The sequence below is a fragment of the Sciurus vulgaris genome (assembly GCF_902686455.1).
Source record: "Sciurus vulgaris genome assembly, chromosome: X".
Classification (NCBI taxonomy): domain Eukaryota; kingdom Metazoa; phylum Chordata; class Mammalia; order Rodentia; family Sciuridae; genus Sciurus; species Sciurus vulgaris.
In genome coordinates this window covers 74,329,441-74,353,138 of record NC_136471.1, presented here as the reverse complement: position 1 = coordinate 74,353,138, position 23,698 = coordinate 74,329,441, and the positions used below count along the sequence as shown (strand labels likewise).

Genomic DNA, 23,698 nt, shown 5'->3' with positions numbered 1-23,698 from the left:
ATACCCTCCCAACTATAAATCTCTACCTTTCCAACCTAGGGAAAGGGAATATAATGGGTGATATATCTCAGTCTATCTTTGCTACCATTAACCATTTGAGACATATAGCTCTCCCTACCTCCAAACCACTAATGATGGCTCACCACAAGCTCATTCTTTAGTTGAGCTTTTCCAACTAGAACTAAATGTCCTGGCATTTTGACTGATTTCTCAATGGGCTTTACTTACAGATGGGTTTACTGTATGGGATTTCATGACCTCAGTTTCGTGGCTGACCACGTAAATGTCACACTTAGTGGATTTGGCTTTGGTTTTGTACTATCCTTTTTTGGCTTTAGTAATCCAATCTTATGCTGCATCTACAGGAAAGAGTTGCCCAGTCTCTCACTCTTTCTTGCTTGTTTACTGTTAAGCTGGCTTCTTTTCCCACCTGGACTACAGAGGTAAAAAAGGGAAGAATTTTGGAGACTGACATTAGTTCCTTTGGCCTTCCTTTGAGCCCTTCTAATGATAGAGTATGATTTCTACAAAAATTCTACTTTGCCTACTGTATATTAACATCGCTGCCTTTGAGGAAAAGAATAATATGGAACTATATGCCCATCTGACAATTGCCACTATTTAAAAGCAAAGGCAAAAAATTTCAGGTCCTTTATTCACCCCCAAACAAGCAATGCTCTGCTGTCTTTATCCAATAACCATTTAAAGGAAAGCCTACCCAATTACCTAGCTTATTGCTGAAATATGGAGCATGTATTAGCCAGGTGAGGTCCAAATTATGTGACATTCTTCAAGTCCCACCTAATGAAGAAGGTAGAATGCTGGTAAGGTTCCTGATAGGTCTGCCTCTTGCTTGATTCATCTAAATCTCTCTCTTAAAAATTAAACTAAATCTAATTAAATGAAAACCATTTAAAAAAATTTTCCCCAATCCTGTTCACCTAGTGAACGATTCCCTATTTACTAATGTGCCTGTAATTCAACTAACATTTGAGTAGTTCTTCATCTGGTTGAGTGCCCCATTCTTTTGTTGCCATCTTTTTGACTGACATTCAAGACATTTTTGACCCCACATTACAAGAGTTTTAAAGTTATTTTGTCCAATAGGTAATTCTGAATTGATGTTGTGTTTTAAAATGATTATTTATAAAATTTCAGTATTTTATAAAATATAGTATACTTTTGAATAATTGTGGAAGTTCTTTTCATATTTTTTTCTAGTAGGTCTAAAGAGCTATTTTAGAAAAGCATCTATACTTATCTCAATTCAATATTATATATCTTTTAATTTTCTTTTTTAAAATACAATTTCAAGTGTGCCATTACAGTCAGGTAATAGCTGGTGTTAGCATTATTTGTAGGCTCAACTGTGACACTAGGGTAGCTGGCAATGTAATCTCTGGCTTCTCCTCTTCCATGTAGTCTCTCCACCTAGTCTCCCCAGCAAGGTAGTCAGAATTCTTACATGGCAGCTCAAGAACTTCAAAACCATTAAAGAGGAAGCTGCTAGGCCTTTTTAAAGATGTGTGGTCGAAAGTTCTGAAATGGTCACTTCTGCCACCTTCTATTGGTTCAAGCAAATCATAAACCAATCTAGATCCACATAGAAGAAAATTACCCAAGGGCATTTATTTAAAACTATGTGGTCACATTAGTAACTCAATTTTCAATCCAAAACCACAGAGAACATTCAAAACTTACCCCTTTTGTATTTATAGCTCCATTCTCCAAAAGAAAAAAACTTGGCTCACATGTTCCTCAATTTATTTACTCATTTGCTCAAACTTAGAACACATAGAAAATAGTTTCAGAAGTGCTATTATATACCACTGTGAGAAACAACCTATCAATTGGAGTCCAATATATGTTAACAATTATTTTATTTTGGTAAAATTTAAATACTGTGGAATGCACAAATGCAAAAATCTGAAGGGTACATTAGATGACTTTTGGCAAATGCACACACTTGCATAATTCATATCTCTAATAAGGTATAGAACAGTTTCATCATCCCAGAAAAAGCCAGACTCCCCCCATTCTGATTTTTCAGCATAGATTAGACTTGCCTGTTCTTGATCTTCATATAAATGGAGTCATACTCTATGCCCATTTTTCTTTTACTTAGACTTTTATTGCTGGGGAATATTCAACTATATTAATATTCCACACATTGTTTATCCATTATCCCCTTAGTGGACATTTAGGATTTTTCTGCTTTTTAGTTCCTTTGAATAAGGCTGCTTTGAATATTCATGTACAAGTCTTTGTGCAGACATGTGTTTTTATTTCTGTTAGAAAAATACATGGAAATTGAACTGCTGAATTATAGAGCAGATACATATTTAATTTTATAAGAAACTTCCAAGACTTTGTTTAAAGTGGTTGTACCCTTTTACACTTCCTCAGAAATGCATATTTCTGATTGTTCTTCATTCTCACTGACAACTGGTGGTACCAGTCATATTAGACATTCCAGTAGATATGTACTGGTATATCATTGTGGTATAAAATTTCTTTCCTTTGATAACAAATTATGTTTCCTGTGCCTATCGGCCATTCATTTTTGATCTTTTGTGAAATGTAATTTAAGTCTTTTGCCCACTTCAAGCAAGAAAGGAAGCTATTTGTCTTTCATGATTGAGTTTTCGAGGTTCTTATAAATTCTGAATATAAGTCCTTTGTCAGATATATTGCACTAGTTAAGGTCTTCCAAAAAGTAAACACCAAGATGGAATTAAAAGAACAACAGTTTGGAGAAATGCCCTTGAACAATAAAAGAAGGAGCAGAAGTAGACAAGGAGGATCCCAGACTATGATCAGATCTGAAATTCCAAACAAGAGTGAGGAAAGGAAGGAGAGGTGGATAGGAAGAACTTCAGGTCATCAAAGTAGTCCTGAGAGAGGCTCCACCAAGGTAATGGGAGCACAAGAGCAAAGATTGTCCTAGCACACCATTACCATATTCAATTACAGATAGGGAGTATTCTGAAGATAGTGTGGTCTCTACATGAATGCTTAGTTGAACTCAGAAGGTGTAGCAGCCTGAGGTTTCCAGATAAATACATTTTTCATAGCAGGTTCTCCCTATGGGAAGACTGAAAAGCATATTCCCATTAAATTCCACCCTTATGTCATCCTTATCTTTTTCATCCAGGTTCAGAAAGCAACATTTCCATGGTTACTCTAGGACTTTGAAGGGGAAATTTAAAAGAGGGAATTTAGTGTAATGAATAGCAGCCTACACTGCTACAATTGGCCTTCAGACAATAACTGTTACACGTCTTCTCCATCTTTTATTATCCATTGCAAGGACCTCTCATTCTGAGCAATTAACCTCTGCAGGTCTTGCTGATCCAACTCGTCATCTGGCCTAAACCTTAATTCTTGAGGAATCTGAGCCCTGGTAAAAAAATCATATCCTTCTCAGGATGGAATTACTGTTCACATCCATCTCAATTATGATTGCACAAGAGAAGTATAAGAGGTGCATTGGAGTGCAAAAAAATTAAAAATAAATGTAATTCATGATATTAGTAGAATCGGAGAGAAAAAACATGATCACCTAAACATATTACAAAAAATAGTTGAAAATTTCAACACCATTTCTAATGAAAACATTCAGAAAATTATGAATGAAAGGGAATTCTTCAACTTGATAAAGGACCTCATATGAATCCTATATCTATCATCACAATTAAAAGTGATGTATCCCATACATCCCTGTTTGCCTCTAGAATTTCTAAGGAAATACTGTTGATTGCTATGACTAATGGAGCACTGTAGTATGGATAATTAAAGTCAAACAAATAATCTCAAAGTTAAACAACTATCAAAGTTTTGTCCAAAAGATCATTAAAAAGGCACATATGTTGACTTCTTTTCAACTTCGCATGGGAAGTTATAGCAAGTGCAATAAGGCAAAAATAAAAGGCACACAGATTAGAAAGAAATAAGTGAAAGTGTCTTTGTTCACAGATGATATGATTGTCTCCTTTAAAAAATCTGGTTTAATCTTCAGAAAAGCTAAGAGAATTAAAAAGTGAATTTATCAGTGATGCCAATATTGTATTACTTAATACTGCCAATTTTACCAGCAACAATAATGAAGAGCACCATTATGGTCTTACTTTTGTGAGTTTTAGTTTTGTGAGTTTCATTGTAACACTCTAGTATACATTTCTAGGCCACAACAACTGTCTCAGTTAATAAAATTTAAGAGCCCTAGGTAATGACCTTTATCTTGCACTACCAGATTGCACATCAGCCAGGTTTTTAAGATTACAACGTTACGCTGTGGATTGCATTCTGGTAAAACAGGAATTGAAGAGTAAGATTATGGCCTATCATAAGTGTACAGATGCAAACTCAGCTTATTTTCATCTAGCCTTCTACTTTCATATCATCATACTTTCCCAAATTCCTTCAAATGGCAACAAATTAGATTTCTTCTTTGCATTCTTCCCAACCTCCAATTTTATCACAAGACCTTTACAAAGATGGTCCTAAATCTTTTTAACCACTCACTACTCAGTTTATCAATGGATTTTCAACCTCTTCAATATAGTGAGTCACAGACTTCTGATGAGTGTGTCTTCCAGTATTTCTAGGGGCTATTCAAGGTCACTCTTTACTCAACACTTTTAGGTTGTCTTCTAAGCAATGAAAAATATTCTGTTTATATCTTCACATATTGTGATTTTCCACATACCTGACATCCACAGTTTGTACCACTCCACCCATAATAGCCATTCTTGTTATGATTATGATTATATCCCCTACAACTTCCCTGAATCCCTGTTCTTATATACCCAGATTAGAAAATACATAATGATCCCTTACATTACTTAGGTAGACTTCTAAGTAGTCCTCTGATACACCATTTTTTAGTTTAAGGAGCATGCTGACCAGTGCCTGGTGTTTAGGGGATCGTATTCCATGAAGAAACTTTCTTCATGGAGCATTTACACCATCTGTCTGTGCCACAAACTACAAAAGACCCTTGTCATGGGAGTCATTGTCATGCAAGTCATTAATTCAACAATTTTATGATCTTGGCTATCTTCAACAATGAGATTGTTGGTCACTCATCATCTGATGTCTTGGCATGGTGATAATCCAAGGGGAGGGCAAAAGTTATAGAGTAAGGTTGTTTTACTGAAATCAACTACAACAAGCAATTTTCAAAAGAGAACAGAGCCAACTCCAAACCCCGAACCCAGTGGCGGGCCCCAGCCCACAGGTGGCTTCTGGGACCAGGGCAGGGCAGCAAGAGACTTTCCCAAGCAGCCCTGCTCTCTCCGGCAGCAGGTGGGATCCATAGCCAGCTTCTTGGAACAGGCCCGCCCAGTGAGAGTTTTTCTGCACAGAGCCAACCCCAAGCCCTGAACCCACTGGCAGGCCCCAGCCCACAGGTGGTATCTGGGACCAACGCAGGACAGGGAGAGGCTTTCCCCTATCAGCCTGGCTCCCTCAGGCAGGGGCAGGCCGTGTCTATAGCCAGCTTCTAGGAGTAGGACCGACCAGTGAGAGGATTTCCAAGCAGAACCAGACCCCAGGCTTGGACCAGTAGCGGGCTAGGGGCAGGTTTCTTCGGAAGAACTGCATTATCAAGTTTCTCCAAGACTTCAGGCTACTGAAGGCTAGGAGGTGATATACTGGAAATCTACAGGGACACTATAAGCCAACGGAGGAAATCTGCAATATCTCAGAGTCCCACTGACATCTGACCAATATGAGAAAACAAGGGAAGAAAATGTCCCAAACAAACCTAGAAACTATATCAATAAAACCCAATGACAGCACAGCAGAAGAAATGTCAGAAAGGGAGTTCAGAATGTACATAATTAAAACAATCAGGGAAGCAAACGAGCAGATGAAAGAGCAAATGCAGGCATTGAAGGAGGAGATGAAAGAGCAAATGCACGCATTAAATGATTGCACCAATCAACAGTTAAAAGAGTGAATACGGGAAGCAAGAGATCATTTAAATAAAGAGTTAGAGATACTGAAAAAAAACAAACAGAAATCCTTGAAATGAAGGAAATAATAAACCAAGTTAAAAACTCCATAGAAAGCATAACCAATAGGATAGATCACCTGGCAGACAGAACCTCAGACATTGAAGACAAAATATTTAACCCTGAAAACAAAATTGACCAAACAGAGAAGATGGTAAGAAATCATGAAAAGAATCTACAAGAATTATGGGATATCATGAAAAGGCCAAATTTAAGAATTATTGGGATTGAGAAAGGCTTAGAGAAACAAACCAAAGGAATGAACAATCTATTCAATGAAATAATATCAGAAAATTTCCCAAATCTGAAGAATGAAATGGAAAACCAGGTACAAGAGGCTTATAGGACTCCAAATATACAAAACTACAACAGACCCACACCAAGGCACATTATTATGAAAATACCTAACATACAAAATAAAGACAGAATTCTAAAGGCTACGAGAGAAAAGAATCAAATTATATTCAGGGGGAAACCAATAAGAATATCAGCAGATTTTTCAATCCAGACCCTAAAAGCTAGAAGGGCCTGGAACAACATTTACCAAGCCCTGAAAGAAAATGGATGCCAACCAAGAATCTTATACCCAGCAAAACTTACTTTCAGATTTGAGGATGAAACAAAATCCTTCCATGGTAAACAAAAGCTAAAAGAATTTACAAAAAGAAAGCCAGCATTACAGAACATTATCAGCAAAATATTCCATGAGGAAGACATGAAAAACAATGATGCAAATCAGCAACAGGAGGAACTAGTCTAAAGGAATAGCCAAATAAAGGAGAAACCAAACCATGTCAAAAAACAAAAACGAGTCAAATGACTGGGAATACAAATCATATCACAATAATAACCCTGAATGTTAATGGCCTGAACTCATCAAGCAAAAGACATAGACGGGCAGATTGGATTAAAAAGAAAAATCCAACAATTTGCTGCCTGCAAGAGACTCACCTCATAGAAAGAGATACCCATAGACTAAAGGTGAAAAGATGGGAAAAAACATACCATGCACATGGACACCGCAAAAAAGCTGGAGTATCCATCCTCATTTCAGATAATGTGGACTTCAAGCCAAAACTAGTCAGAGGGATAAAGAAGGACATTACATACTGCTTAAGGGAAGCATAAATCAGCAAGACATAACAATCATAAATATCTATGCCCCGAACATTGGCTCATCCATGTACGTCAAACAAATCCTTCTCAATTCCAGAAATCAAATAGACCACGACACAATAATACTAGGCGATTTTAACACACCTCTCTCACCGCTGGATAGATCATCCAAACAAAAATTGAATAAAGAATCCATAGATCTCAATAACAAAATCAACAATTTAGACTTAACGGACTGTTTAGAATATACCATGCAACAAAGAACAAATACACTTTCTTCTCAGCAGCCATGGATCCTTCTCTAAAATAGACCATATTTTATTCCACAAAGCTATTGCTAGCAAATACAAGAAGATAGATATACTACCTTGTGTCTATCAGATCATAATGGATTGAAATTAGAAATAAATAACAGAATAAAAGACAGAAAATTCTCCAATACCTGGAGATTAAATAATACACTGTTATATGATGAATGGATAACAGAAGACATCAGGAGGGAAATAAAAAAATTCTTAGAAGTAAACGAGAACAAAGACACATCATATCAAAATCTCTGGGACACTATGAAAGCAGTACTTAGAGGAAGATTTATTTCATGGAACACATTCATCAAAAGAAGTAGAAATCAACAAATAAACGAGTTAACACTACAGCTCAAAGCCCTAGAAAAAGAAGAACAGACCAACACCAAAAGTAGTAGAAGACAGGAAATAGTTAAAATCAGAGCTGAAAATAATGAAATTGAAACAAAAGAAACAATCGGAAAAATTAACAAAATAAAGAGTTGGTTCTTTGAAAAAATAAACAAAATTGATAAACCCTTAGCCACACGAACAAAGAGAAAGAGGGAGAAAACTCAAATTATTAAAATTCGGAATGAACAAGGAAATATCACAACAGACACGAGTGAAATACAAAACATAATTAGAAGCTATTTTGAAAATCTATACTCCAACAAAACAGAAAACCTCAAGACATCAGCAAGTTTCTAGAGACATATGAATTACCTAAACTGAACGAGGAGGACATACACAACTTAAATAAATCAATTTCAAGCAAGGAAATAGAAGAGGTCATCAAGAGCCTACCAACAAAGAAAAGTCTGGGACCAGATGGGTTCTCAGCCGAGTTCTACGAAACCTTTAAAGAAGAGCTCATTCCAATACTCCTCAAAGTATTCTATGAAATAGAAGAGGAGGGAACCCTCCCAAACTCATTCTATGAAGCCAATATCACCCTGATACCTAAACCAGACAGAGACTCATCAAGGAAAGAAAATTTCAGACCAATATCCTTAATGAACATTAATGCAAAAATTCTCAACAAAATTTTAGCAAATCACATCCAAAAACATATTAAAAAGATAGTGGCCTCACAAGCACAAGGCCCTGAGTTCGATCCCCAGTACCGCAAAAAAAAAAAAAAAAAAAAAAAAGTGCACCACAATCAAGTGGGTTTTATCCCAGGGATGCAAGGTTGATTCAACATCTGGAAATCAATAAATGTCATTCACCATATCAACAGACTTAAAGTTAAGAATCACATGATTATTTCAATAGATGCAGAAAAAGCATTTGATAAAATACAGCACCCCTTCATGCTCAAAACACTAGAAAAAATAGGGATAGTGGGAACATTCCTTCACATTGCAAAGGCCATCTATGCTAAGCCCATGGCTAATATCATTCTAAATGGTGAAAAACTGAAAGCACTCCCCCTAAAAACTGGAACAGGCAGCGATGCCCTCTTTCACCACTTCTATTCAATATCGTCTTTGAAACTCTAGCCAGAGCAATTAGACAAACCAAAGAAATTAAAGGGATATGAATTTGAAAAGAAGAACTCAAACTATCCCTGTTCACTGATGACATGATTATATATTTAGAGGAACCCGGAAATTCCACCAGAAAACTCTTAGAACTCATAAGTGAATTCAGTAATGTAGCAGATTACAAGATCAATGCTCATAAATCCAACGCATTTTTACACATAAGTGATGAATCTTCAGAAAGAGAAATTAGGAAAACTACCCCATTCACAAAAGCCTCGAAAAAAATAAAATACTTGGGAATCAATCTCACAAAAGAGGTGAAAGACCTCTACAATGAGAACTACAGAACGCTAAAGAAAGAAATTAAAGAAAATCTTAGAGATGGAAAGAGCTCCCATGTTCTTGGATAGGCAGAATTAATATTGTCAAAATGGCCATACTACCAAAAGTGCTATACAGATTCAATGCAATTCCAATGAAAATCCCAATGGTGTACCTTACAGAAATAGAGCAAGCAATTATGAAATTCATCTGGAAGAATAAGAAACCCAGAATAGTTAAAGCAATCCTTAGCAGAAAGAGCGAAGCAGGGGGTATCGCCATACCAGATCTTCAACTCTACTACAAAGCAATAGTAACAAAAACGGCATGGTATTGGCACCAAAATAGACAGGTAGATCAATGGTACAGAATAGAGGACAAGGACACAAACCCAAATAAGTACAATTTTCTAATATTAGACAAAGGGGCCAACAATATGCAATGGAGAAAAGAGAGCCTCTTCAACAAATGGTGCTGGGAAAACTGGAGATACATATGCAACAGAATGAAATTAAACCCCTATCTCTCACCCTGCACAAAAATCAACTCAAAATGGATCAAGGACCTCGGAATCAGACCAGAGACCCTGCATCTTATAGAAGAAAAAGTAGGCCCAAATCTTCAACATGTCAGCTTAGGATCAGACTTCCTTAACTGGACTCCCATAGCACAAGAAATAAAAGCAAGAATCAACAATTGGGGTAGATTCAAACTAAAAAGCTTTCTCTCAGCAAAGGAAACTATCAGTAATGTGAAGAGAGAGCCTACAGAGTGGGAGAATATCTTTGCCACTCATACTTCAGATAGAGCACTAATTTCCAGAATCTATAAAGAACTCAAAAAACTCTATACCAAGTATACAAATAATCCAATCAACAAATGGGCTAAGGAAATGAACAGACACTTCACAGAAGAAGATCTATAAGCAATCAACAGATATATGTAAAAATGTTCAACATCTCTAGTAATAAGAGAAATGCAAATCAAAACCACCCTAAGATTCTATCTCACCCCAATTAGAATGGCGATTATCAAGAACACAAGCAACAATAGGTGTTGGAGAGGATGTTGGGAAAAAGGTACACTCATACATTGCTGGTGGGGTTGCAAATTAGTGCATCCACTCTGGAAAGCAGTATGGAGATTCCTCAGAAAGCTTGGGATGGAACCACCATTTGACCCAGCTATCCCACTCCTTGGCCTATACCCAAAGGACTTAAAATCAGCATACTACAGAGATACAGCCACATCAATGTTCAGAGCTGCTCAATTCACAATAGCCAGACTGTGGAACCAACCTAGATGTCCTTCAATTGATGAATGGGTTAAGAAACTGTGGCATATATATACAATGGAATATTACTCTGCCATAAAGAATGATAAAATTATGGCATTTGCCGGTAAATGGATGAAATTGGAGAATATCATGCTAAGTGAGATAAGCCAATCTCAAGAAACAAAAGGAGGAATGATCTCCCTGATAAGCGGATGATGACACATACTTGGGGGTGGGATGGGTTAGTGTTATGGTTAGGTTTAGGTTTAGGGTTAGGGTTAGGGATGGTTTCAAGAGTGGAGGAAGGATGGACTGTATAGAGGGAGAAGAGGGGTGGGAGGTGTGGGGGGGAAGGGAAAAAATAACAGAATGAATCAAACAACATTACCCTATGTAAATGTGTTATTACACAAATGTTATGCCTTTACTCCATGTACAGAGAAACAACATGTATCCCATTTGTTTACAATAAAAACAAACAAAGAAAAAACCCATATTGTCATCATTGGTCGATGGAAGACACCTCTCATTTTATTTCTCCATGTTATGGTTTAGATACTAGGTGTCCCCCCAAAGCTCATGTGTGAGACAGTGTAAGAGGGTTAAGAGGTCAAAGGATTGGATTAGTAGAGCCTTAACCTAGGTAGTGCACTAATCTCCTGATAAGGATTAACTGGGTGATAACTGTAGGTAGGCAGGTAGGATGTGGCTTGAGGAGCTGGGTCAGTGAAGGTGTGCCCTTGGGGTTTATATTTTTATAGTGGTGAGGAGAGCTCTCTCTTTCTGCTTCCTATTATGGTGTCCTGAACCACATTCCTCCACCACACTCTTCTACCATGATGTTCTTTCTCACCTCTAGTCCTGAGGAATGGAGTTGGCTGTCTATGGACTGAGACCTCTGAAACCATGAGCCCCAAATACACTTCTCCTCATTATAATTGTTCTTGTTAGTTCTTTTGGTCACAGTGACAAAAAAGCTGACTAAAACACTCCCCATTCCCTTCTCCCCATACACATAGGTAACCATTCTAATGTGCTTAATATGTATGTTTTTGTTTCTTAATATAAAATGTGTATTGTTCATTTTGTAGGGATGTTATTAAATTTCAGTAAAGGATATCATATTACACATATCATTATTTTCTTTACTTTTTCCATTACTAAGCCTTGATTTTAAGACTATTCTATGTGGTTACATGTGAGTCCTAACTGCTGCTCAGTACTATATAACATGCATCCACCATACTTACCTATCCACAGTCCCAGTGATAGTCATCCAGATTACCCCAAACTCTCACTACCTGTTGCTGGCTCTTTGAGGTAATAAATTCGTGGATATTTGTCACCACCTGCAGCAACAACTTGCACGGGTCTTATGGGTGGTGGAGTGGAAACTGAGGCACTTCTATCTTTCTCTTTAGCGCACTGCTTTCTTGCTTGTTTGTTTATAGAGGATAGAGGAAATGAGGTTTACTTGCTTTGAGAGGAGACTTTGCTTATCAGAGAGAAAGAGAGACTTTGCTTAAGAGAGACTTTGAGAGAAGGACAGAAGGACAGACTTTGCTTAGAGCTTAGAGGAAGAGAGACTTGCTACGCCTTAAAGTTTGCTGCTTCTTACTGGTGCGTCCTGCATCCTGTGAACTAAGGGTGCGTCTACCTAAGGTGCTTTAGTGATGCATCTCAGTTCTCCGCTCTGTGATCTGCCTTCCACCGCTTCTTTCTACTAGCTGCCGCTGTGTTCCTTTCTTTCTTCTTGCTCTATTCCTGCTAGCTGCTGCTGCGTGTTTTTCCCTCTAGCTGCTGCCCCGGGTTGCGCTGTCTCGCTCCGCCTGCGCTTATATCACCTCCAGGAGGCGGAGAGCAGGGCCACGCCTCTTACGCAAAGATTAGGCAAGACGCTAGATGTCCGAGCAGGCACAATTAGGAGTGCTTGAGAACACATGCGCATACACTGTGTGCATGGACGATAAATCACCTGAGTGTGCTTATGTCAATTAACCTCCTCGCTGCCGATGTGATCAGGTGCCGCCCTGGCGCAGTCAACATGGCACAGCCCCCAACAACTACCAAAAACAATGTCATAATGATTATCTTTAGATATGTCCCCTTATGGGCATGTGTGGAAATATTTTTAAAATATATCTCCAGGAGCAAAACTGTTGGGTCATTATGTATCTTATAATTAATCTGATTTAGTACTGCAAGATTTTTCTACAGAATGACTGCACCAGTCTCCCCATTAGCCACGAAAGGTTTCTAAATCCCTTCATATACCACCACTTGAACATTCAGTTTTGTAATATTTATCAGTCTAACACATTAGAAGTGATATCTTACAATTAGTTTTGCATTTCTCTGTTTACTAATGAATTAGCACATATCTTTTGTATGTGTGTTGGCTTTTAGTCTTTCTTTTTTTAATATTATGCATTTGTTTCCTTTGTCACACTTTCTATTGGTGTGGGTTTTCTTTTCTTATTGACTTGCAGTTCTTTATGTATCTAGATTTAATCTTCATCTTTTTATTTCCTCCTATTCTGTCATGTGTTCACACCACTACCCATACCTGTCAAATAAATCTTTGTATTCTTTCAAGTTTTGCTTAACAAATCAGTTTCTGCCCCATGACACAAATACATTGTCCTACATCTTCTTCTAATAACTGTACCATCCTTAGTCACCGAGATCTTTAATCCATTTGAAAGTCATATTTTGGATGTAGTTTTAGGAAGGAATGCAGTTTAATTTTTATCCATTACATTCAGATTTCCTACCTCCATTTCCTACATAATCATTTCACTACTGATTGTGGTGCCATGTTCATCATAAATTATGTATATCAGAGGACATACACACACATGCACATACACACACAAGCATATCTGCTTTCCTGGAAGTTTCTATTTCATTGATTTTAATCTGCTTTTGTGCCAATGAAATGCTAAGTTTGTTACTATAACTATAGGATATATGTTAATATTTAATATGGTAAGTCTTCCCTTTGTGTTCTCATTAAAATTGACTTAGTTATTTTTAGTTCTTTATATTTTCATATAAGTTTTGGAGTAAGTTTATCAATTCTTCAAAAACTCAAATGCATGTTTTAGAATTACACTGAATCCAAAGATTAATTTGGGAAAACATACATTTCTAATATCATATCCTGGTCATGAGTATGGTTTCTGTTTATATTTCTTCAGAATATACTGTATGTTTTTTAATAGAATTAGAAATTCTTCTTTTTTTTTTTTTTTTGCAGTGCTGGGGATCAAACCCAGGGCCACGTGCTTACAAGGCAAGCACTTTACCAACTGAGCTATCTCCCCAGCCCAGAATTAGAAATTCTTGACAGATATTTTACATGTTTCTGTTTGTCAAGTCTTAAAATTGTATAGTGTTTTATGCTATTGTGAATGATACCTTGTTCCTTATATTTTCTCATTGATTATTAGTGATATAAAGAAATGTCATTGGCTTTGATAATTTGACTTTTACATGACTACTGAACTCTACTATTGTTTTTAATATTTTATTGATTTCACTGGTTTTCCTGGGCATATCATATAATGTACAAACAGTGTTTTTTTTCTTTACTTTTAATCCTTTTCCACATCATTTATTTTTCCCAACAATATTGACCAAAATCTCAAGTATTAAATTAAATAGTAACAGTTAAATATGGGCACCTTTATCCAGTTCCTGTTATCAAAGGAAATGTATCTGAAGTTTCTCCATTAGAAGTAAATTATTTGCTATAAGTTTTTGTTTGAGAAGCTTTCTCAAATTGAAGAAGTTGCCTTTTATTACTGGTTCGTAAAAAAGTTTTTATAATAAATATATAGTGTATCAAAATAATTTTCTACATTTATTGAGATAATTACATGTATTCATTCTTTAGTAACATGAATCACAACGAAAAGTTTTGTTATTGAACCATTCTTACATTTTCTGTGATAAAACTCATTGATCAAGATGAATTTTACTTGTTCAATTCACTTTCGATGTTGGTTAACTAATTTTATTTAGCATTTGTATTTAAATTCTCAAGCAAAATGGTTTTTATCATTTTCTAACCATGTATTTTCCTTAACTTGTTTCAAATCAAGATTACTCCAATCTCATAAAATAAACTTACATCTTCCATTCATTTTGCTTTATGTAAACATTAGGAAAAATAAATAAATTATTCTTTAAAAGTTTGTTGGAGCCATGCATGCTGGTGAATACTTGCAATCCCAGAGATTTGCAAGACTGAGGCAAGAGAATTTCAAGTTCAAAGTCGCCTCAGCAACTTAGCAAGACCCTAAGTAATTTATTGAGATCCTGTCTCTAAATAAAATACAAAAAAGGGCTAGGGATGTAGCTCTATGATAAAGGGCCCCTGGGTTCAATCCCTAGTACATATATATATATATTAGGATATGTATACACACACACACACACACACACACATATATATATATATGGAACCCATTTTTAAAAGCACCTGGAACTGGAGTTTAGGGCAAAAGGAGGTCTTTGATTATCATATCAGCTTCTCTTTTTTTCTATTACTTTATTTGCACTTCTCCTGAGGCCCCATCTCTTTTGGCTCCAAGCCTTTGCATAAACCTCCCTTTGCTTGAAGTCAGCACTCCACCTTCTTCCTGCCTGCGTTCTGAAAATGCTATGTGCTTCTGCAACTCAGCAGTGTTGGGTGTTTAAATTTCTGTCTCCGTCAGAATTCAGGAACTGACTCACAAAGGATTCCATCCCCAATCAATAGCAGACACTTAATACGGAATGAATGGGAGTGAATTTCAGCAACATCAGGTGACTGCCTCAATTTTATCCTTTGAAAAATATGTACAGTAATCCTTATCTCACAAGGATGTTACAGGAATAAAAGTACAAAAAATATCAACTGTGTTCAATAAGCATGAGTTGAAATTAAATCTGATTTGTGGCTAATACAAAAAGTCGTGAATGCTTAAGGGAGACACATTCCTTATAGGTCTGGTAAAATGGATCGCAAGGTAGGTGCCCTGGAGTACACTGCTCATAATATATGTGCAGAGCCGGGGCTGCCTTGGTGCCTTCGTGCTCCCTCCAAGGTGACTATACTACCAAAAGCACAAGTTAATTGAGAGCATCTGTTCAAGTTACTTCCAGAAACCCTGGGCTGTGCGGTGAGTACATGGCTATTAAAGAAAAGACAGTTCAATCCGCAATAAAGGCCTTGGAGCAAGGAGAGAGGGAAGCCTTCTCTTCATAAGGGCCTAAGATATTTAGTCCCTTTCCAAGCCTTAGGTCAGGCCACGTGATATTGGTCCAGGTGTTTCAGAATGCCATTTCTTAAGTCTGGACAGAACCCTGAACATGCAGCTGGCCCACCCGGGCAGCAGCCTGGTGGAAGTCACATTAGCATATCAACTTCTTCAATATTTATTGTCTATTAAAATTATTTATTTTTTCTTAAGTCAATTTTGGCATTTTTTTATTTTTCAAGTAACATATCTATTTCTCCTAACATTTCAAATTATATGCGTTTCTTTCTTTTAGTTTGAAGCAGCTTATTTATGGAGCACACAATTTGTTCATGGTGAATACACATGTGATGCTCTGTATTCAGGAAATGGAATTATGTTAAAATATAATATAGACACAGCAAACACGTTTCTTTGTAGTTACCAAAAATTATGACTATGTAAAATAAACTAAGACTGATACTAAGTAAACACTATTAACTTGAATAGTTAGTAGGAATAAAGGAAGAGGCATCGCACGCCAATAAAACATAACATGCATTCCTTTATTAAGAAAACAACCACTTAAGTATTTTCTCTTTATACTTCGGAAAACTGTGGTTATTATAATTCCCACAAAAGTGAGGTGCTGAATAGATGTAGCAAGCAGGAACCGTGCAAAACCACCCAGTTTTTTCTAATCAGTCTCAATCACAATGTACATCATAGTGCCTGGGATGGCAGGCCCCAACTCAAGTGTGAGGAATCTGCCAACTGAACAAAACAATAGTCTTCTCAACAGTATGTCCATGTGAAAAATTAAAGCACAACATTAGTTCAGTTAAACTGGTTCCTAAACATTTACACTGTGAGGGAAAAATGAACCTTCTTAAAAAGTAGTAGTCTTATTAGTTGAATAAAAAAATTATGCAATGCAAATTTTGACTGTATGTATGCACATATGTATACATATAAATATATTTGACATGTAGACATGTGGCATTTTTTCTTCATTGCTTGTGACCTGATGTCAACAAGTCCACACAAATTACTTGACTGTCTATCTTCTGCCTGATCCCTGAAATGATGACTGGGACTGTGATTGTGTCACTGAATGTTTTTTTCACTATCATTTCTAATTGCAAAGCTTACCATGAACTATTCTGACAAAAAACAAAAACAAAAAAAACTTCTTCCTTTTTATAAGAAAGGGGAAAGAGAAAGTTTTTAGTTAAACATCAAAGATAAAACATACTGTACTGACAGGATAAGCACTTTATAGAATAAAGCATTCCAATTAGAATAAAGATAGAATTGTCATCTGAAAATTAAGAGGATTTTATCTCATAATAAAATAAATTCTTGAACTTAAATTGCCTCTATTTAGAGATAAAGTTTCTCCCACTAATATGGTTTAGTTTTTACCAAAGTTAATGACATTTTAGCCCTTTGAAAATTAATGCTCACTCTTGATAGCCATACGTTCACTAAAACCATTTATAAAGATTTTAAGGAGGCAAAGCTGAAAGTCTAATTTCTGAAGAACAGTAAGAGCAGTTGAATATTTGTACTGATTTAGTGGCATCCAAAGGCATTTTAATAAAGCTACTAGTTTCAAATAATTTGAGTATGACAAATCTGAAAACCAGACATTTAAAACATACTAACAACTACCTTGCTTTTTAATTTTTTATTAGTGCATTGAAGTTACACATAATTGTGGGGTTCATTTTGACATATCCATAAATTCATATAACATAATATACTCCATTGCAATCCTCACAGCAAGCCCCTTCTTTTGCCTCCCTCACACAAATCCCTACCTCTAATCTGTTGGTCTTCCTTCTGTTAATTTTTTAATTAGTGCATTATAGTTAGACATAAAAGTGAAATTCATTGTGATATATCCATACATGCACTTAGCATAATTTGGTCAGTTCCTCCCCTTCCTCATCCCTCTACCCTCTCTCTCAATTCCCTTCCTCTACACCAGGGTTCTTCCTTCTATTTTCATGAAATAACCTTTTTTAAAAAATTCCTTATTTCTCTTTAGCTTCTGCTCATGAGAGAAAATATTCCAGACTTGACTTTCCGATTCTGGTTTATTTCACTTAATATGATATTCTCCAGTTTCATTCATTTGCCAGCAAATGACATAATTTCATTCTTCTTTATGGTTGAGTAAAACTCCATTGCGTGTATATATACTACATTTTCTTTATCCATTCGTCTTTTGAGGGACACCTAGGCTGCTTCCATAATGTGGCTATTGTGAATTATGCTGCTATAAACATTGGTATGCATGTATCATTATAGTGTGATTTTTGTTCTTTAGGATAAATACCAAGGAGTGGGATAGTTGGGTCACATGGTGGTTCCATTCCATGTTTTTTGAGTAATCTCCATACTGCTTTCCAAAGTGTTTGTACTAATTTTCAGTCACATGAGTCCCCCCACATCCTCACCAACACTTATCTACCTTTTTGGAAACACTTAGAAAAGTCATTTGTGAATTGCATATTTTTTTAAAAAGTTTTATACATTAACAATATTTCACAATTTTATGTATGTATATGTATATGTACACAAATGTTTATATGTTTTCCCTAAGCCCTTACATACCTAACCCATTTTCATTAACGGAAGCTGTATCAAATTCAATTATTCCAAGGGGGAAGGGGGAAAAAATAACAGAATGAACCAAACACCATTACCCTATGTAAATGTATGATTACACAAATGGTATGCCTGTACTTCATGTACAAATAGAGAAACAAGTTGTACCCCATTTGTTTACAATAAAAAATAAATTTAAAAAATTCAATTATTCCAGCCATCAGAAAAACATCTTCAGCAGTCCTTTGTCTAAGAGACCCGCCTATGATAGTTACTACTGTGTTGAGGTTTGTTAACATCATTTACTTGAGTCTGATCTGTTTCTCCATTATCAAGTGAGCTGTATGGATTGTTTTTAGAATCTTTCAGCACAGAACTGGTGGAGAATTTGCCACCAAGTGTTCCACAACAACCTCCACCCTCTGAAATACTTCTGCCTCTTCCTCTGGATGTCTCTTGCTATCATGCTTATATCTGCTCTCTTTATCATCTCCTACCAATGACCAATTTCTCAGCTCATCTTTACATTCAGATTCTGTTTAAGAGGGGTTAAACAACTCAGAATTTGTACCATAACCAGAGATGTAACTAGGGTCTCAGTGACCTTTGCCTCTTCCACTATAAAACCTAGAACCAATCTGTCAAAGCCGTTCATCAACTGGCAGGCATTACATTCTTAGCTGTTCCACTTCCTTTTGATAAGCAATATGACTCTAAAGGAACTTGTACATTTCTGATGCTTTCTTTAGTGCCAACAAATATGAATGGAAACATCACGTCTTCTCTAGGTAGTTTATTTTTATTGTCTCCTTCAATTCTCACCAGAACCACATCAGATTTGTCCACTATTTCTTGAATAATTTTTACATTTTTTCCAATTATTTTTTCCAACATGATTTCTAGGAACTTGAATAAAATCCTCCACAAATTCTGAGAAACCTCTAGGCCCCTCCTTTTTTTGACAGCATCCGTACTCTCTCCATAGATTCTAATTGTTCTAGTATCTTCATCTAGTTCAATAGTGGTAATTCCAGGAAACTTCCTAGCTTGCTGTGTGTTACTACTGTTTTGGTACTACCAGACTCATTAAATCTTCTCTCACAACAAATTCCTCACGAAATGCAATTGCAAGTTGTTTTGTGCATTCTAAATTCTTAGTGACCTTTTAACTTCTGGACATTAACATCAACTTTGTATGAATAACTTGCAAATGCATATCACTTAAAATATTTACTCTCTTCACAATTGCTTCACTAACAGTATCATTAGCTGTGTGGTTTCTAGATAGTAAAAAAAATTCTGCATGTTCTTACTGCTTCCTTAAAACCTTTATATGCATTTTTTCTTTTCTTTTTTAAAGAAAGATCATGTTTTATTTTATACTTTTATTTGCAGCACTGGGGATTGAACTCAGGGATACTCTACCACTGAGATACATTCCCAGCTCTTTTTATTTTTATCTTATTTTGACATGGTCTAAGTTGTTGAGGCTGTCCTCAAACTTGCAATCCTCTCCTCTGTCTCAGCCTCTGGAGTAGCTGGGATTACAGGTGTGTATCGCTGCACCTGGTTTTATGTGCATTTTTGTTAACATGCACCTTTCTCAAATCCTCAGGATCATCCACTATACACTTGAAGAAGGTATTTTGTTTGACAATTTTATTTTGATTGACAGATTGACAGGCCACGGTCTGTTGAAATGTGAGTACTTCATTGTAAGTGGCATCACAAGAAACATGTTCAATGACATAAAATTCACCTTTCATCATCCCAACATTAACCAAACACCATTAATATGGTTCATGGTCATTTGCTCTTGAGTAGGCCTCTACCTCATCTCCTCACTAATTTTTTTATATCAGGTAGTGGTGGCAATCTAACTTCATTAAATGGAATCTTGTGTTCTGGATGCCAATTATTTTCAAAAACAACTGTGAGGGAATCTTCATGAACATCTTTTATAGATACCTTGTAGAAAGTCCTGCTGGAGCCATGAAACTCCATGATCAGTTCTGTCACATTAGAACTGTCAGCATTTATTTCTTCATGTTACTCGATTACTTTTAAATATCTGTGTACCAAAAGTATATATAAGTTTTATTTACATATTTCCTTCCCCCACCCCCAAACTGGGGATCAAATCCAGGGCCTCATTTGCCAAATTAACAAATTCGAATATCCGTAGTTTGCATGAACATTATTTTTTCAAGTTTTTTAAAACATCAATTCCAGGAAATCAATGCTACTAGTTCATCTGAAAACTCAAGTGTTTACATATGTTTTCTCAAGACAGACATTATATTTCAATATGCAGAAGTGCTTTATGGATAATTTCTATTTCATCACATGAAATACTTTTAAAAAACCATTCACTCAAGTGTTAAAATCTAATAAAATTAATAACTTCTACTGCTTCATCAAGGACATTCTTAAATCTAACAGACATATTTTTTGCTGTGAGTCCTGCAAGTGCATGGTGGTAAAGAATAAGATGATTTTTAATTCAGTTTAGTGTTACTTCCTTGATTCATGCTAAGACAGCACCAGTTTCACCCATCATTGCTTTTAAAGTATGAGCACAAATGTCAACAGAAGAAAAAGGCAAATAACACCTTGATGTTATTATAAAAATTGTTCTGACCTTAAAGACATCCTGAAAGGAATTTGGGGAACCCCAAGGGTCTATGAATAACACTTTTAGAACTGTGGATTTAGAAAATATCTTGCACATGTACACCAAGATACATTTATTCAAGTGTTCTAAGTAGAATTACTTTTAACTTCAACAAGCTGGAAAAAACTGAAATGTTCAGCAACAGAAGAATGAATAATAAATTAAAATACATACATTTGTATACTGGAATACTCTATAGGGGTAAAAATTAACTAAAATTACAAATAGTGATACAGATTGATCTACAAAAGATAATGTTGTTACTATTCATCTCCAGTCATGATAAATAAACATTGAAGAGATTTGTCCTCTTATCATATATAGAAAACCTATGAAAATATACAAAACAGCAGGTTTCAGACATTAAACAGTAGGCAGTATAGCACTATGATACATGAATGAAAATTTAAAGTTGAGATGAATCTCAGAATTGCACAGGCATTCTGGACCTGGAGCAGGAAGGGTTATTCAAGCAGGGTATTGTAAAATGGCCAAGTTGAAGAACTAGAGAGATCAGAGTTGAGGAATGCTAACACACGGGAAACTGTAGGTCACAATTCCGTAAGAATGCAAAAAGGGACTCCAGATTTTGCAGAGAGATCCCCTTGAGTTTATGCTGAATATTAAGACATGCATGCAAAGAGCAAAACTTCAAGAAATACGGTAAAGAGCTAACATCAGTTTGTCTGATATTACAGATATGAGTAGCAAGAATGAAGAGTCCTTGTAAATCACACAGAACATTCAGAAGAGACCACAAAAGGACCATGCCTTAGTAAAGTGGCTAAATTCTCATTAGAATAAAGGGTATTCTAAACTTGCACTATGGAAGTATGAAAGCAAACCTCAAATATTTCAAACTAAACAAGGAACTAAACTATTGCCAGAAAAAAGCTCAACACTCCTTAAAGAAGACAGCAAAATCCCAACACTCTATAGCATGAATTTTTTTTTTTTTGGTACTGAGGATTTAACCCAGGAGCATTTTAACATTGAGTTGCATCCACAGAGCTTTTTATTTTTTATTTTGAGACAGGGTCTCACAAAGTTGCTGAGGGTCTCGATAAGTTGCTGAGGCTGGTCTCAAACTTGCAATCCTCCTACCTCAGCCTCCTGAATCACTGAAATGTAGAGGTGTGTGCCAATGGTCCAACTGCAGTATGAAATTTTAAACATCCAATCTCCTATTACAAGTGCAAAGGCATGAAAATGTAACTTACAATAAAGAAAAAATCAGTCAATAAAAATAATCTCAAGTGACAGATGCAATGGTTCTAGCAGGAATAGTAATTTATAAGCAATGTTCAAGTAGTCTAAGAAAACCATGAACATGGTGATGAGAAAAAAGTAATTTAAAACCATAATCAAAATGAAATTTTAATGTTAAAAATATGATATCTGAAAGAAGCAATTCACTGAATGTGATTAAGAGCATATTAGAGGGCTGGGGTTGTGGCTCAGGGGCTCACACTTGCCTAGCATGTGTGAAGCAGTAGGTTCAATTCTCAGCACCACATATAAAGAAATGAATAAAATAAAAGTCTATCAACATCTTTAAAAAAGACAGAGCATATTAGACACTGCAAAAGATATGATCAACAAACTTGAAAAAAAGCAATAGAAATTTGTTGAAATGAAGCAGAAATAAAAAGACTAACAACCACAGCTTTGTTGACCAAAATAATGGAAAATAAGTGTAATTGGAGTCCTAAAACAAAACAATGAAAAAATTTGATGAAAACATAGCCAAAAGTTTACCAAATTTGAAGTGTATGATCCCATAGCTCCAAGATCCTCCACAAAGCTCAAGCAGTATAGCCAGGCATGGTGGCACACACCTGTAATCCCAGCAGTTTGGAAGGCCAAGGTATGAGGATCGTTGAGTTCAAAGGCAGCTTCAACAAAAGCAAGGTGCTAAGAAACTCAGTGAGACCCTGTCTCTAAATACAATACAAAATAGGGCTGGGGATGTGGCTCAGTGGTTGAATGTCCCTGAGTACAATTCCAGGTACCAAAAAACAAACAAACAAGCACAAAACTCAAGCAGTATAAACAGAAAGAAAACCACACCAAGGCACATTAAAATCAAATTCATGAAAACCATGAATAAATAATAAATTTAAAAACCGTCAAAGAAAGAAAACATGCATTAAGTACATAGGAACAATGATAATAATGATCATAGCCTTCCAATAGAAACTATGTATATCAGAAAATAGTACAATAATTTTACAATCCTGAGAGAAAAACCTAACAGTCAACTGGGAATTCTATAAGTAGCAAAAATATCTTTAAATGTGGGCAACAAGTAAAAAACTTTTCAGACAAAGAAAACCTGAAAGAATTCATCACTAGCAGATGAAACAGTAAAGGAATTTCTTCAGGAGGAAGGAAAGTAATATCAAATGGAGCCTTTGATCTACATTAGGATTTTCTAAACAATGGATGTTTTCAGCCAGGTAATTCTTTGTTATTGTGGGCTGTCCTGTGAACTATCCTATTCATTGTAGGATATTTGGCAATATCCCTTGCAGGTACACACTAAGTGCTACCATTACCTCCCAGCTGTGACTACCAAAAATATCTCCAAATATTGCCTAATGTTTCTGTGGGAGTGGTTATCACCTGAGAATCATTAATCTACACAAATGAATGAAGAGGACATAAAATTACAAACAT

General features: G+C 36.0%; 1 pseudogene across 1 annotated transcript; it reads right to left on the bottom strand.

Moving 5' to 3' along the window:
* Positions 1–18,407: 18,407 nt before the first annotated feature.
* LOC306651275 (RNA-binding protein FXR1-like) lies at positions 18,408–20,470 on the bottom strand (annotated as a pseudogene). The gene has a single exon. The product of its transcript is annotated as an RNA-binding protein FXR1-like (transcript).
* Between the last annotated feature and the right edge of the window lie 3,228 nt (positions 20,471–23,698).